Genomic DNA, 12,180 nt, shown 5'->3' on the forward strand with positions numbered 1-12,180 from the left:
TGTCTGTTGAACTGTTGCTCTGTCTTGCATAAAATCTCTTGCAATAGAAGTCCTCAATTAAAGTCACCTGCTGGTCTTTGTCAGCTGAGCTTGACGCTGTCAAATCAGGCAGAGCTCCTTAAGCCAATACAAGTCATTAGCTATCCGACATGGCGGACAGGAGCCATCCATAATCAATTGATATCTTCCTCTGCTGGGGGGCGGCGGGGTCTCGGGGAGCCCCCTCCCCGATGGCCTCATCCGCAGGGGCTCCCGCCCCTGGATCTAATTAGGCTGAGGCTCAGCAGGGCCAAGGCAGCGCTGAAAGGCCATCAGTAGGCGAGCCCATTAATAATTCGTTGGTGCCCTGCGTATTGTAATTGTCAGGCTGCAATTTCCAGTAATCCTCCAATGCAAAAACCTAAATCGGGGCAGCCGATTGGAAATTCATACATCCATTTGAAAGAGAAAAACACAAGATTCGTGGGTGAAAGGGTCAAAGCGTGCAAGTGTGTGTGTTGAGTGACAGACATTTTAGTACTAGCCTGGGACCATATTTTAAAAGGTCACTGAAAACTCTTGGCTTGGGCCCTCTGACAAACAATGAACGTTCCATATATTTATTTGCCATCTCTTTGTTTTTACAGCAAGCAGAATAAATGAGCGAAATGACGTTGTGCGGGCCTGCATATTGTCAGCACAGGTTATAAGTCATTATTAAACGCCATCAAATCAAACCAAACCCAGTCAAGGCAATGAGACTAAAAGTTATTTGCATTCCTTCTGTCATAAAAAATCATATCCCCTTACTCAAGACTTTCGTTTCTTTATTAAATGCAGCCACAGGAGTATTTCAGGTCTGGCAATATAAGCTCAGGAAAACCTTTCTCGGTATAACTCAGTGTAACAGCTTAGACCCGATTCTGCTAAAAACTCCCAGCTGAGAGTATCTGGGCACTCAATCAAGACATACATATTACTTTTAAATAAGATTAGCCTTTATATTTTGCTGCTTAAGTTAAAACTTTTCATGTCATTCTCTACTTTTATGTAAACTCCAACGTAATTCTGTTTTAGCAAAATACTTCAAACAAATTAAAAACCTCAAGTCGAATGTGTCCTTAACGAAAACTTTCTTAATGGCATCGCGATGTGTTTGCTGACTCTAAAACACTTCTAAATAAGATGGATTTTTCCTCCATTGCCCTGCGTTTGTAATTACGGCCGCGCAGAGTATGCTTTTGGCTACAATGGCAAAAACAGTTATCTGTGCTCCGAATATTATTTGACTGATAATTTACCTGCAGCAGCTGTGTAAAAAAGTGGTCTTCTATCTGTGTCCAGTTGGGTTCTACATTAATGGTGAAATGGAAAGCGATCAGCGGGGACCATTTTGGGGACGAGGTGCCAGGAAGGCAGAGGGCAGGCAGGAAGAAGGGGGAGCGTGTCCCACCCAACGGCATTCATGGTCCATCACGGAGCGGTTGATCATGGTATTGATTCTGATCTCGATAAATGGTTGGAAGGAGATTAGAGAGTCAAAGTAAACAATTGCACCTCGCACCCATTCCTCACCCAGAAAAGATGCCCGTGGCCACGGTTAAGAGTGTGGGGATTTGGAAAGGTGACTGCTTTGAAAATCGAACTACGTATGGTACCAGCAATGCCCGTGTCCATTTGGGTCACCGATGAAATGAAAGGGAGTGGGGACCTGACCGTGGCGTCTTCGTTTTTGTGTCCACTCCGTGTGCTCAGCGGTATCTTCGGCCCGAAGCAGAAGTGCGGCCTTAGCGACACTCTCCACATGTTCTTTCCCTCAGGGACTTCCTGCCTGCCCGCCGCACGCAGCACACTGCACCAGCGGCTTCCCAGGCGATGCCCAGATTTCCCACACGTTGTCTCATCGAGGCCGACATCCTCATGTGACAGTTATCAAAAAGAAAGCTTAAAGAGGTGAAGAGACTCGTCTGAGGTCACGTCCACGAGGTGGCAGGCGGAACGGTCAGACAGCCCCAGAGACCCCCACCCCCTGAGTGCGTGCCCTGTATGACACCCTCCCCGAGTGTGGGTGGGACCTGAGAATAGGATCAATGTCCCTGTCGTGGTTGGGTTATGTTATATGGCAACGGCGAAAGGATTCTGTGGATGTCATTAAGGTCCCTAATCAGTTGACCTTGAATTAATCAAAATGGACGTTATCCCAGATGGGCCTGACCTAATCAAGTAAACCCTTTACAAAAAGGTCCAAGTCGTCCCTGAAAAGAGAGACTGAAGTGGGGGAGAAGCTCTCCTACTGGCCTTGAAGCGTCAAGCTGCCAGGGGCTCTGAATCTTCCAGGAAATGAATTCGGCCGACAACCACGTGAGCGTGGAAGGATCCCGAGTCCAGATGACACCTTAATCACAGCCTGTGAGACCCAGCTCAGACTCCTGAGCCCCAGAAACTGTGAGGGGATGAGTGCGTGTGGTTTTGAGCCATCAAATTTATGTGAATTTGTTACGCAGCGATGCAAGACAAATACACTTGGTTAGCAATAGACTCAGGGTTAGCAATGGACTCGTCCCAACATCCTCACCCTGGCCATGTTTCAACCCCATATGGATACTTCCTGATATTTACAGTCTCTAAACATCAAATATAAGCTAACTTTTAAGTTGCTTTTACGCTACCATTTTCTTCTCCTAAAATATATTCTTAAATATACTAAAATCTACCTCTTGATTTGCCTATTATCATGGCTATTACCTAAGAGCTTTCTTTTCATATAAAAAAGAGACTACAAAACCTCTTCCTTTTTCATTTCAAAGGCCCGCAAACAGCAGCATACTTGACACCAATATGAAGTTTTCTTGTTAAGCCCATAAAAGTTAGTACCTTATGAGAAAAGTCATACCTTTAAAAACACCTGACTAAATATTTCATAAATGCAACACACAGCAAATTCCTACAGTAGATTCACTGGATTTACAACCATCAAACTATATTAAATTTACAATATCAAGATTTATCACCTATTAAATGGAGTCTCGTTTTAGTAATATCTCGCATTTGATCCCAAAGGATCTCAAATACCTTCGACCCTTCGCCAGGGCACTCCACCGTAACTCATAACGAGGTAATCAAAACCCTCATTGTAATGCCGCCGCAGCCACATTTGGGGTTTAAGTCACCTACCCAGAAAGGGTAGCCCGGCCTGGGGTGGAAGGCAGGGGCTGCAGGAAGGAAGACAGGGGCTGCTTTACGACACACAGAGATGCCACCAGACCCAGGCCACGGGGGAAACCCCACGGGGGACCACAGACACGGAGGTGGCTGGCACTAACGGGCTTCCGTCCCGGTGATTTTCAGACATTAGTTTTTGGCAGTGGAGCCCTTTCTTCCAATGTGACAAGAAAGTTCAACAAATAGAACAAATTGGAAGGGACGGGCTGAAGCAGAAGGCGGCCAGCCCCACAGCTCCCCCGCTTCCGGCCTGTCGGCCCCTGCAGCACACGGTGGGCGACCCCTTTCCACCTGCTCCTGTGGTTTCTCACCTTGGCTACGCAATAGGACCATCTGGGCAACTTTTTAAAAAATGCGGATGCCCAGGCTCACCCCAGAGATTCTGGTTGTGTTGTGATTCTAATTCAGATTCACCGGTCTGGTTGAACCCCCATCTTGCGTTTAAGGAATCTGAGACTCTGAGAGGGAAAGAAATTTGCTTAGGGAGGTCAGGCTTAAAACTACAACCCAGAGAAAAAAAACGCCTGCTCTCAGAATGACTGCAGGAATGGCATTATCTACGTTGAAATTGTAAATCTGGGTTAAAATGTGTGAGTTAATTTGGAAAATTTATAGTGATTGCTTGCCGTAAGTAATTCCTCAGAGACATTCAGGGCTTTATGACATGGGCAGATAACATGAGCTGTGTCTTAGGGGCCTCCCTGGACCCATCCTCTAAAGAATAATGCGGTCTGTTAAAGAGACTGCAAATAAACTTCTACTCATCCCTCAAAACCCAGCTCAAGCATACCCCTTCAGCAAACATTCTCTTAATCTCCCAGCCTTTTTCTACTGAGCCCTGGTCAGTCCCTTATTGGTGGGGACACAGGACTGAAATTATTTGGTTATGTGTACCCAGTTGTCCCCACCATACTTTGAGCCCTGAATGCCGGGTCTCTGTTTTATTCCTTTTCAGAAATGTCCTCGGCATCCTTGCATAGCTTTACTCAACTCTAAAGTGAGAACAGCAGTAGTCCCGACTCACGGGAAATGCAGGAAGAGTACTCAGAACGGTGTGCACTCAATAAATGCTTTCCATTATGACATTAACTTGGCCATACCGCCCCACCCGTCACTCTATGGCATCGCCCTGTTTTATCGTCCTCCTAGCAAGCATCATTCCCTAAAACTATCAGATTTCTTTAGGATCTTTCTCCCCAGCTCCCACTCCCATCCCACTGGCGTGGATGCTCCCATGACCTGATGGACTTGCCTACCTGACTGGTGCCTGTCGACTCCACAACACCCAGGAGGGGCCCAACCTTAGGGGGTGCTGGATCACATTCGTGGATGAATGCATAGAAATGCTGAGCCAGGGAGCAAGAACATGACCTTGGCCTCTAGGAACTTACGGTCTTGACCAGCCATGATTCAGATCTCTATTACTTCTGCATTCACAAATTAAGTTTTGTGGCTTTGTGTGTTATCCACTGTTAGTAGATACTGTGGCCAACTTGTTCACTGTATGGATGAGGAGACAGAGGCCACGGGGAGGCTGATGACCGGCCAGGCAGATGGAGGCTACTCTAAGTGCCGGCTCTGGGCCCCAGCTGGCTGCCTCCTTTCAGCATGTCTGGTGCAGGAGGGTTAAGTCGGATGGCCTGGAGGCGTGTCTGGGACTCAGGAATTCCAGATGCCCAGAAAGGCTCAGACCACCAGTTGACAGCACCTCCCCTTTGTCAACAAAATTGGTTTGAGTGAGTTTCAGTTCTGGAAAGCCTAGATTTTCTATTTATAAATATAACCTCAAGTTGGAATTCTGGCTAGTTAAGAGAACTGATTCAGCCCTTTATTCCAAAATAGGTAAATATAAGTAAAAATAACTAACCACCAAACAAAACCCAAAGTGGCCTTACAGCTCTTAAAACAACTTAAAGCTCACAAACACTTTCCCATGAAAGCAACTTCTGTCCCCTGGGCTCTCAATGGGAGAAAACTGAGAGCACAATGCCCCCTGTCGCGTGAAGAGCCACTGCTGGCTGTCACCTCGCTAGTAGTCACAAAATCGGTGTGTGAAAACTGTGGTTGCGGCCACTTAACAGTCTGGCCCACTGGGACCTAGCAGCAAAAGCCAGCGCAAAGTTCGCAGCTGTGACTGGGGAGTGCCGTCTGCCTCCTTGAGAACCACCTCGGGCATCGAAGTCAGCTCAGTGTCGAAGACTCAGTAGCTGCTTAAGAAATATATTTTCAAGCAAGAAACATCACCGTGTTTGTTACAGCCCGTCTCATTCGCAAAAGGCTCTGTGGCAACAACACAGCAATGACTGTTCAGATGCTATATCGGGATAGGATGGAGTCAGGGAGTAAGGGGAAATGAGAAACTACTAACACAAACACCAGGTTTTATTCCCAGAGATTAACTATCCGTTGTCTTGGCTGTGGACCATCTTCCCCACTAAGATCCACCAGGATGTAACTGCCTGTAACAGGGGCAAGAACTTCTTGGTATTCACTGCTCTGTCCCCAGCGCCTGTACACAGATGGTGCTAAATAAGTACTCAAGTAATCAGATGAACTAGAGGTCTGTAGAAATCTGGCTGAGCTGCCTAGTAGTCAAAGCAAAAAGGGAAAGGGTCAGCTACCAGGTTCACAGTGTCCATTCGAACCCAATCTTCAGGCAAAGCTCAGATCCTTCTGGACATTTCTCTACTGGGTCTTCAACTCTCCATGTATCAACAGTGTCACCGACTGGGAAACTCACCCTTCACCTAAGGCACAACGTTCAGGTGTGATCGGGATCCTAATCCCTTTGAAGAAAACACAGTAAAAAAGCCGATTTTCCTCTCTCCTCTGCTGCGCTCCGCCACACGGGGTGGTGCTTAGGGCAGTGCTTTGCATTCCAGCAGCTCAGACGTGACGAGATGGTGACAATAGGGTGAGCTATGCTGTGGGAGGGGGAAGGGCCTGCAGTGGGGATCCACGTGGGGGGTAAGAAGGGGTAGAGTTGCCTGAGTAAGGGCCTCGGGAGGGGGCCAGGATAGTTTCAGTCAGTCAACAGCACATGGGGAAGAGCCCTAAAAGCTACAGATGTGGGATTATTGGGAGGACAATGCCCATCAACCCTCTGAGGGAGGCAAACTTCATGAATTGTGTCCTGCTCTGGGACAGTGAAGACATGCATGCAAAACCCATTTTGACGTAAAACATACATTTCAGTAAGAGTTTTGTGACTACTAGTTGCGGGCCAAGACCACAGGACCTAGATTCCCCCATCACGAATGGGGAGCCAAAGCGACCCAGTGAGTAGAAAACCTTAGGGCTCCCTTCCAGTCCATCACCCACAGGGACAGCTGGTCATCTTCACATGTGACCTTGGCCTGCTGGCCAGCAGACCAGTCCAGCTGGGTCTCTGGGCACCACCAGAGATGTGGTTCACCAAATGCCCAGACACCCGTGAAAGGGCATGTCTTCGCGTGCTGCCCAGAGGGCTGGCACTGCGAGATCTACTGTGGAGGTGTCTGTGGTCCAGCAGGCTTGGGAAATGCAGCCCTCTCTGATCAGTTTCCCAGTCAGTGACACTGTTGGTACATGGAGAGTTGAAGACCCAGTAGAGAAATGTCCAGAAGGATCTGAGCTTTGCCTGAAGATTGGGTTCGAATGGACACTGTTCGAATGGGCACGTTAGCACAGTAAAGGACCCACCCGAGCAGTCCTGCAAAGCACCCTCTGGTTTTCTTTAACCCATGATTGGCTAAACTTAGGCCACCACGAACCCTTTCTTGCCATATCACATCTATGTGACATCCCTGGAATCTAGTCAAGTCTCCATCACACTGACAGGAAAATGGAGATGGCTGATGACAAAGAAAAGGCAATGTTCAAAACAAACAGGCCAACAAGCGACAGGGAGCACTAATAAGCAGCTCATCAAAATTACTTCCTAAAGAACTTTTACCTCTGTCCCCACCAGGAAAAGCTGGGAGTAGGTACCAAAATCAGAAACATCCCTTTGCAGGATGAAAATGCCGCTCTGGGGCCATGCTCCTGCTGTGAGGGGTGGTGGTGGTGGTGGTTGTGGGTGTGTGTGTGTGTGTGTACACACGCACGCACACTTTGGAGTTGAAGCCCCAGTGTCACTCGCTTTTTAGTCATTACAGTGACACCTTGCAGCATCACAGGAGTGGCTTTACTGAGGTCGAGGGGCTTTCCTTTCTTCAAAATACAGTGAATGCAAAAGCAGGTGGGAAAAGGCAAAGAAGTTCAAGTTAAACGCTTGCTTCTTGTTGGACTGGGCGGAGCGTTATTTGAAATGTGGTACCAATGGCTCTTCCTCCCAGAACCGGCCTCATGCACACAGACCTCAAGTGGCCACGGGGCACGTCCCTAGCTTTTCAGGCTAATGTGAGTCGGGTCACATAGTAATGGCAGGTTCTAACCCAGGCTCTCCAACGAAGACCCAAATGTCTTCATTTGAAAAAAATGACCTACGCGAGTTACATACAAAACATAAATCCTATGACTGCTGCCTCTGCTGGTCGAGTTACCATCCTTTTTTTTTTTTCCCCCAGCAGAAAACATCTACAACATATACGTATGGTCACGTATTTTAATTCCACCTTTATCGCAAAAGGCCCACCTAAGTTAGAGAATTATCAAATGACAGTTAAACGCTTTTGATTTAGGTAGACATGGGTTCGAGACCCGGCCCTGACTCTCACTGCGATCACTCGAGTTACTTCACTTTTTTAGGCCTCACTGTTCCCATCTGTAAAATGGTGATCATAGGAACAGTTGGCATTTTTTTTTTTACGGGCTTATGATGTGTGGCCCAGTGTCTTACGTGAGCTCTCACGGAATCTGCAGGCCAGGCCGCGAGGCTCAGGGCGGTTAAATCACTCGCCCACGGTCACGGTGCTGGGAGCCAGGTGGCCTGACACCGCAGTTCTATTTGAATCTCTAATGCTTTACTCTCCTCCGAAAGGAGACATTTCCATAACTGCGGTGAAGAATAAATGGCATAAGACGTGTGAAGCTTTAGCACAGGTCAGTCGCCAGGCACAGGCTCAGTAACCTGAGCTATTACAGGTCCAGAAGCCCTCAGCTGAAATCCTCGGCAACTCAACATTCTTCAAGGGAATTTCCAAGGAAGTAAAAAGGCAACCCACAGAAGGAGAGAAAATGTTTGCGAATCACAAATGTGGTAAGGGTTTAATACCCAGAGTATATAAATAATTCCTACAATTCGAACAACAAAATTCAAAAATGGACAAAAGACTCGAATAGATATTTCTCCAAAGATATACAAGTGGCCAATAAGCACAAAAAAGTACTGCTGAACACCGCTGTTAGGGAAATCGAAATCAAAATCATAATAAGAAACTACCTCACATGCATTAGGATAACTATTATCTAAAAGGCTACTTATTACCAAGAAAACGAATGTTGGTGAGAATGTGGAGAAACTGGAACCTTTGTGCATTACTGGTGAGAACGTAAAATGCTGCCGTGCTCTGGAAAACAGTTTGGCAGTTTCTCAAAATATTAAACACAGAATTACCACATGACCTAGTAATCGTACTTACGGACACACACACACAGAGAACTGCAAGTGGAGACTTAAATAGGTGTGTGTGCACCAACATCCACAGTGGCACCATTCACAGCAGCCGGAAGCTGAAGCGACCCAAACGTCATTAGCAGATGAACAGACAAAAAAATATACAGAGGATTAGTACTCAGTCTTAAAAAGTAAATTCTGACATCTGATATGCCACGGGTGGACATGTTGTATCAGGCATTGAGCTAAGTGACAACAATGGAACAGGCCAGACGCCATAAAAAACAGCTATGGCTTGATTCCAGTTATATGAGGTCCCTGGAACGATCAAATTCAGAGATAGAAGATGCAATGGTGGGTGCCAGGGGCTGGCGGAGGAGGGAAGGGGCGTTAAGCATTTGATGGGGAAAGTGTTTGTTTGGGATGAAGGAAAAGTACTAGAAATGGATGGTGATGTTGCACAATGTGAATGTCCTAATGCCGCTAAACCATACACTTAAAAATGACAAGTTTTATGTATATTTTACCACAAGAGAAAAAACAAGAAACAGGAAGAGTGGGTCCCACACGGCCTGCACGTCGCCCTGAGTGTGCCCCGTGCCCCCAGCGTCTCTGTGAAGATCGCACCGAGCCAAGTGCAAACTGACATCGGCCATTCCATCTCGACACGCGCTGTGCTGACGCGGCTGCGGAAACAAAGTATTTCTCTTCCATTTGGAATCTTTTCAGGCACAGCACGAACTGGAAACTGCCGCGCTGGGCCTGGGTGTTTGTTCTCTGTCGCGGGGCAGGGAGGCGCGGTGGCACCAAGGCTGGGCCAGCACCACCCCGTGAACTCTGGACAGCACCACCAACACGTATGAGCATGTGGCGCTCAACCAAATTCCTCAGGATTAAAACCTACGTACTTTTTTCTCCCTCAGTTTAGAGGAGGGAGAGGGAGAGAAAAGGAAGGGATTAATTTAAACTCTTACAGAGGAAAACTAATTTTTTTTTTCTCATTCTAAGAAATTTATACCCACCATCTCACTCCTACGGCCAAGTCGTTCCTACCAGTGCTTAGTTCACTAAGGTTACAAAAAGGTTGGGTCGAAGCTTGAAATAATAAAATTCCTTCTTAACCAACAATTTGGAACTGGGTCCTAAGAACCTGGAAGCTGAACATTCTGTCCACTTGGTTTCAGAATAACCAAATTCTCTTAAGGAATGTGTCAAACCTATCATAAATAACCCAGGACCTGGAACGCATCAGTCAATGTGGCAGAATTTCAGAAAACCACAGTGGCATTATTTAAATCTTGAAAAGAAAAAGACAATCGTTCCTATATTAAGGCCATAAGCAGATGTGAAGCGGAACTTGGTGAACAAAATTCCGCATTTTCACATGACTGTGGAATGAAAACAGTTTAAAGATCATTTCTGCTACAACTATTTAAGTTATCACCCACCTGAACTGAATCATTGAGGAAAGAAAAAGATCAAAGGACACAAAGTGAACAGACCATAACTTTATTGGAGATTTACTCGGCTACAATTATTACATTAAAAAAAAAAAAAACACAACAACTAAAGGTAACTGTGACCCATGAGGCGCAGACGCAAGCTTCTGCAGCACGATTACGGCGTGAATGAAAGACATCGTGTTCCCTGCACACAGCTGCAGCACGTGATGGCAAACATCGTATTGTCAATCAAATTGTGTTAGTTTTACTTGATTTTAGTCATTTTCCTTCACTCTATTTACAGCAGAAAAGCCAGAAATGTTATTTCTTGTTCACCTTTGCATTTTTGCAATGCAACCTGCTCCTGAGGTGAATTCTGAACGCATCTATAAAATTTAAATCATCTGTGGTTGATGTCCAAATAAAAATGGACGAGAAAGAAAAAGCAATTAATGATTAAAATATATTTACAAGTTAGTTTTGCAAGATCGTTTCACTGCTAGTGGAAAATACAATAGTCTCAAAGCAAATTCCCTAGATACGGCTACTGGCATCTCCGACGACTTTTAAAATAATCTTAATGTTCTTGGTCTTCAACATATCTTAAAAGCTTTTCATGTACAATATAAAGAAATTTATTTGGAAGTAATTAAATTCCTGAAAAGTAAGCAGTGGTTGAAAAAATATACCTATTTAAATGTAATTAAAATAACCACATAGAGAATAAACATGACACGAGTTTCTCTTCTGCAGATAACACAAACTGGTTAATTTCAGATGCAGTTTTAAATAAAAATATCAAGGTCTCAGTTTGGTGGCTAAAATTTTGTGTGAAAAACTTAGACACCCAACAGAGCAAGATAGAAAGTTTTAAATCAGCTGGGCCTTAAGACTGCACTGCGGTAGGTCTGAATTTTGATTATTCTCTGCCCTCTGCAGTCACCATGTGGCTTCAGGTAACGACTAAAAGAGCTGACTGCTGGGTGAATAATTGTACTTATGAACTGAACCAACAGAACCGAAGCAGCCTCAAGTCTCGTGCTATTTAGGCGGGGTAATCTGAATCTTTCTGAGAGCAAGCTATTATTAAGAAAATAAAAATACTAGTATTTGAAAAGATCATTACAGGAGTGTTAGAGGTCATTCTAAATTTAATCACATAACGTAAAAGAAAAAAGAGAAAAAGAAAAAAACATAACATTTTTTCAAACATAATTAAGAGTTCAGTTAACAAATCTCTGTCATACTTTCACAAACAGTAAAAATGCCACAGACAAAAATGACCTATTTAAGTTGTGCAAGTATATGACACATTGCAGGCATTATAATTATCTTTTTCAAATTCGGTAAATCAAAACAGCAGCGAGGCCAAACCACATTTTTTTCCTCTCAGTTAAGCATATTTTCCTTGAAATGAGGTAAAGCATGGTACCAAGTGCAATGCTTATCTGTGCTACATGAACAGAAAAGGGGGCGGGGAAGCTATTACAAAACGCAGCATAGTTAGGACTGCTGAACGTGTATCACAAAAGAAGTTAAAACATTTACAATGAAGGTTCGAGCCAACGAACCTCCACACAATCATCACAAGGAGTTTCTGTAGTTGCTTTCAAGACACACCTCGCCAGTCCTTTACACGTGTGCTCACAGCACGGCGACGCCTCCCACTAGTAGGTTTCCGTGTTACATTCGGTCTCACGTGGCAATCACAGGAACAAGAGGAGGACACACACATGGTTGGAAAGAGGGGGCAACAGAGCGATTTTCTTTCTTAATTAATGGATGCGAAACATGTCAACAAGCTAAACTGGGGAAAACTTTACAGCATAAAAAATCAGCAGCACAAAAGCGTTCATAACCATTTCATATGTCTAACTCATAGTTTTTATTTTTTTAATGCAGTAACCAGGGGATCATAGAATGCTTCAAAGTGTGAGTCACAAATTAAAATCAGCTATTTTTCTCCAGCAAAAAAAAAAAAAAAAAAAAAAAAAAAAAAAA

Source organism: Pteropus medius, unplaced genomic scaffold (genome assembly GCF_902729225.1).
Source record: "Pteropus medius unplaced genomic scaffold, Ma_sr-lr_union100, whole genome shotgun sequence".
Taxonomy (NCBI): domain Eukaryota; kingdom Metazoa; phylum Chordata; class Mammalia; order Chiroptera; family Pteropodidae; genus Pteropus; species Pteropus medius.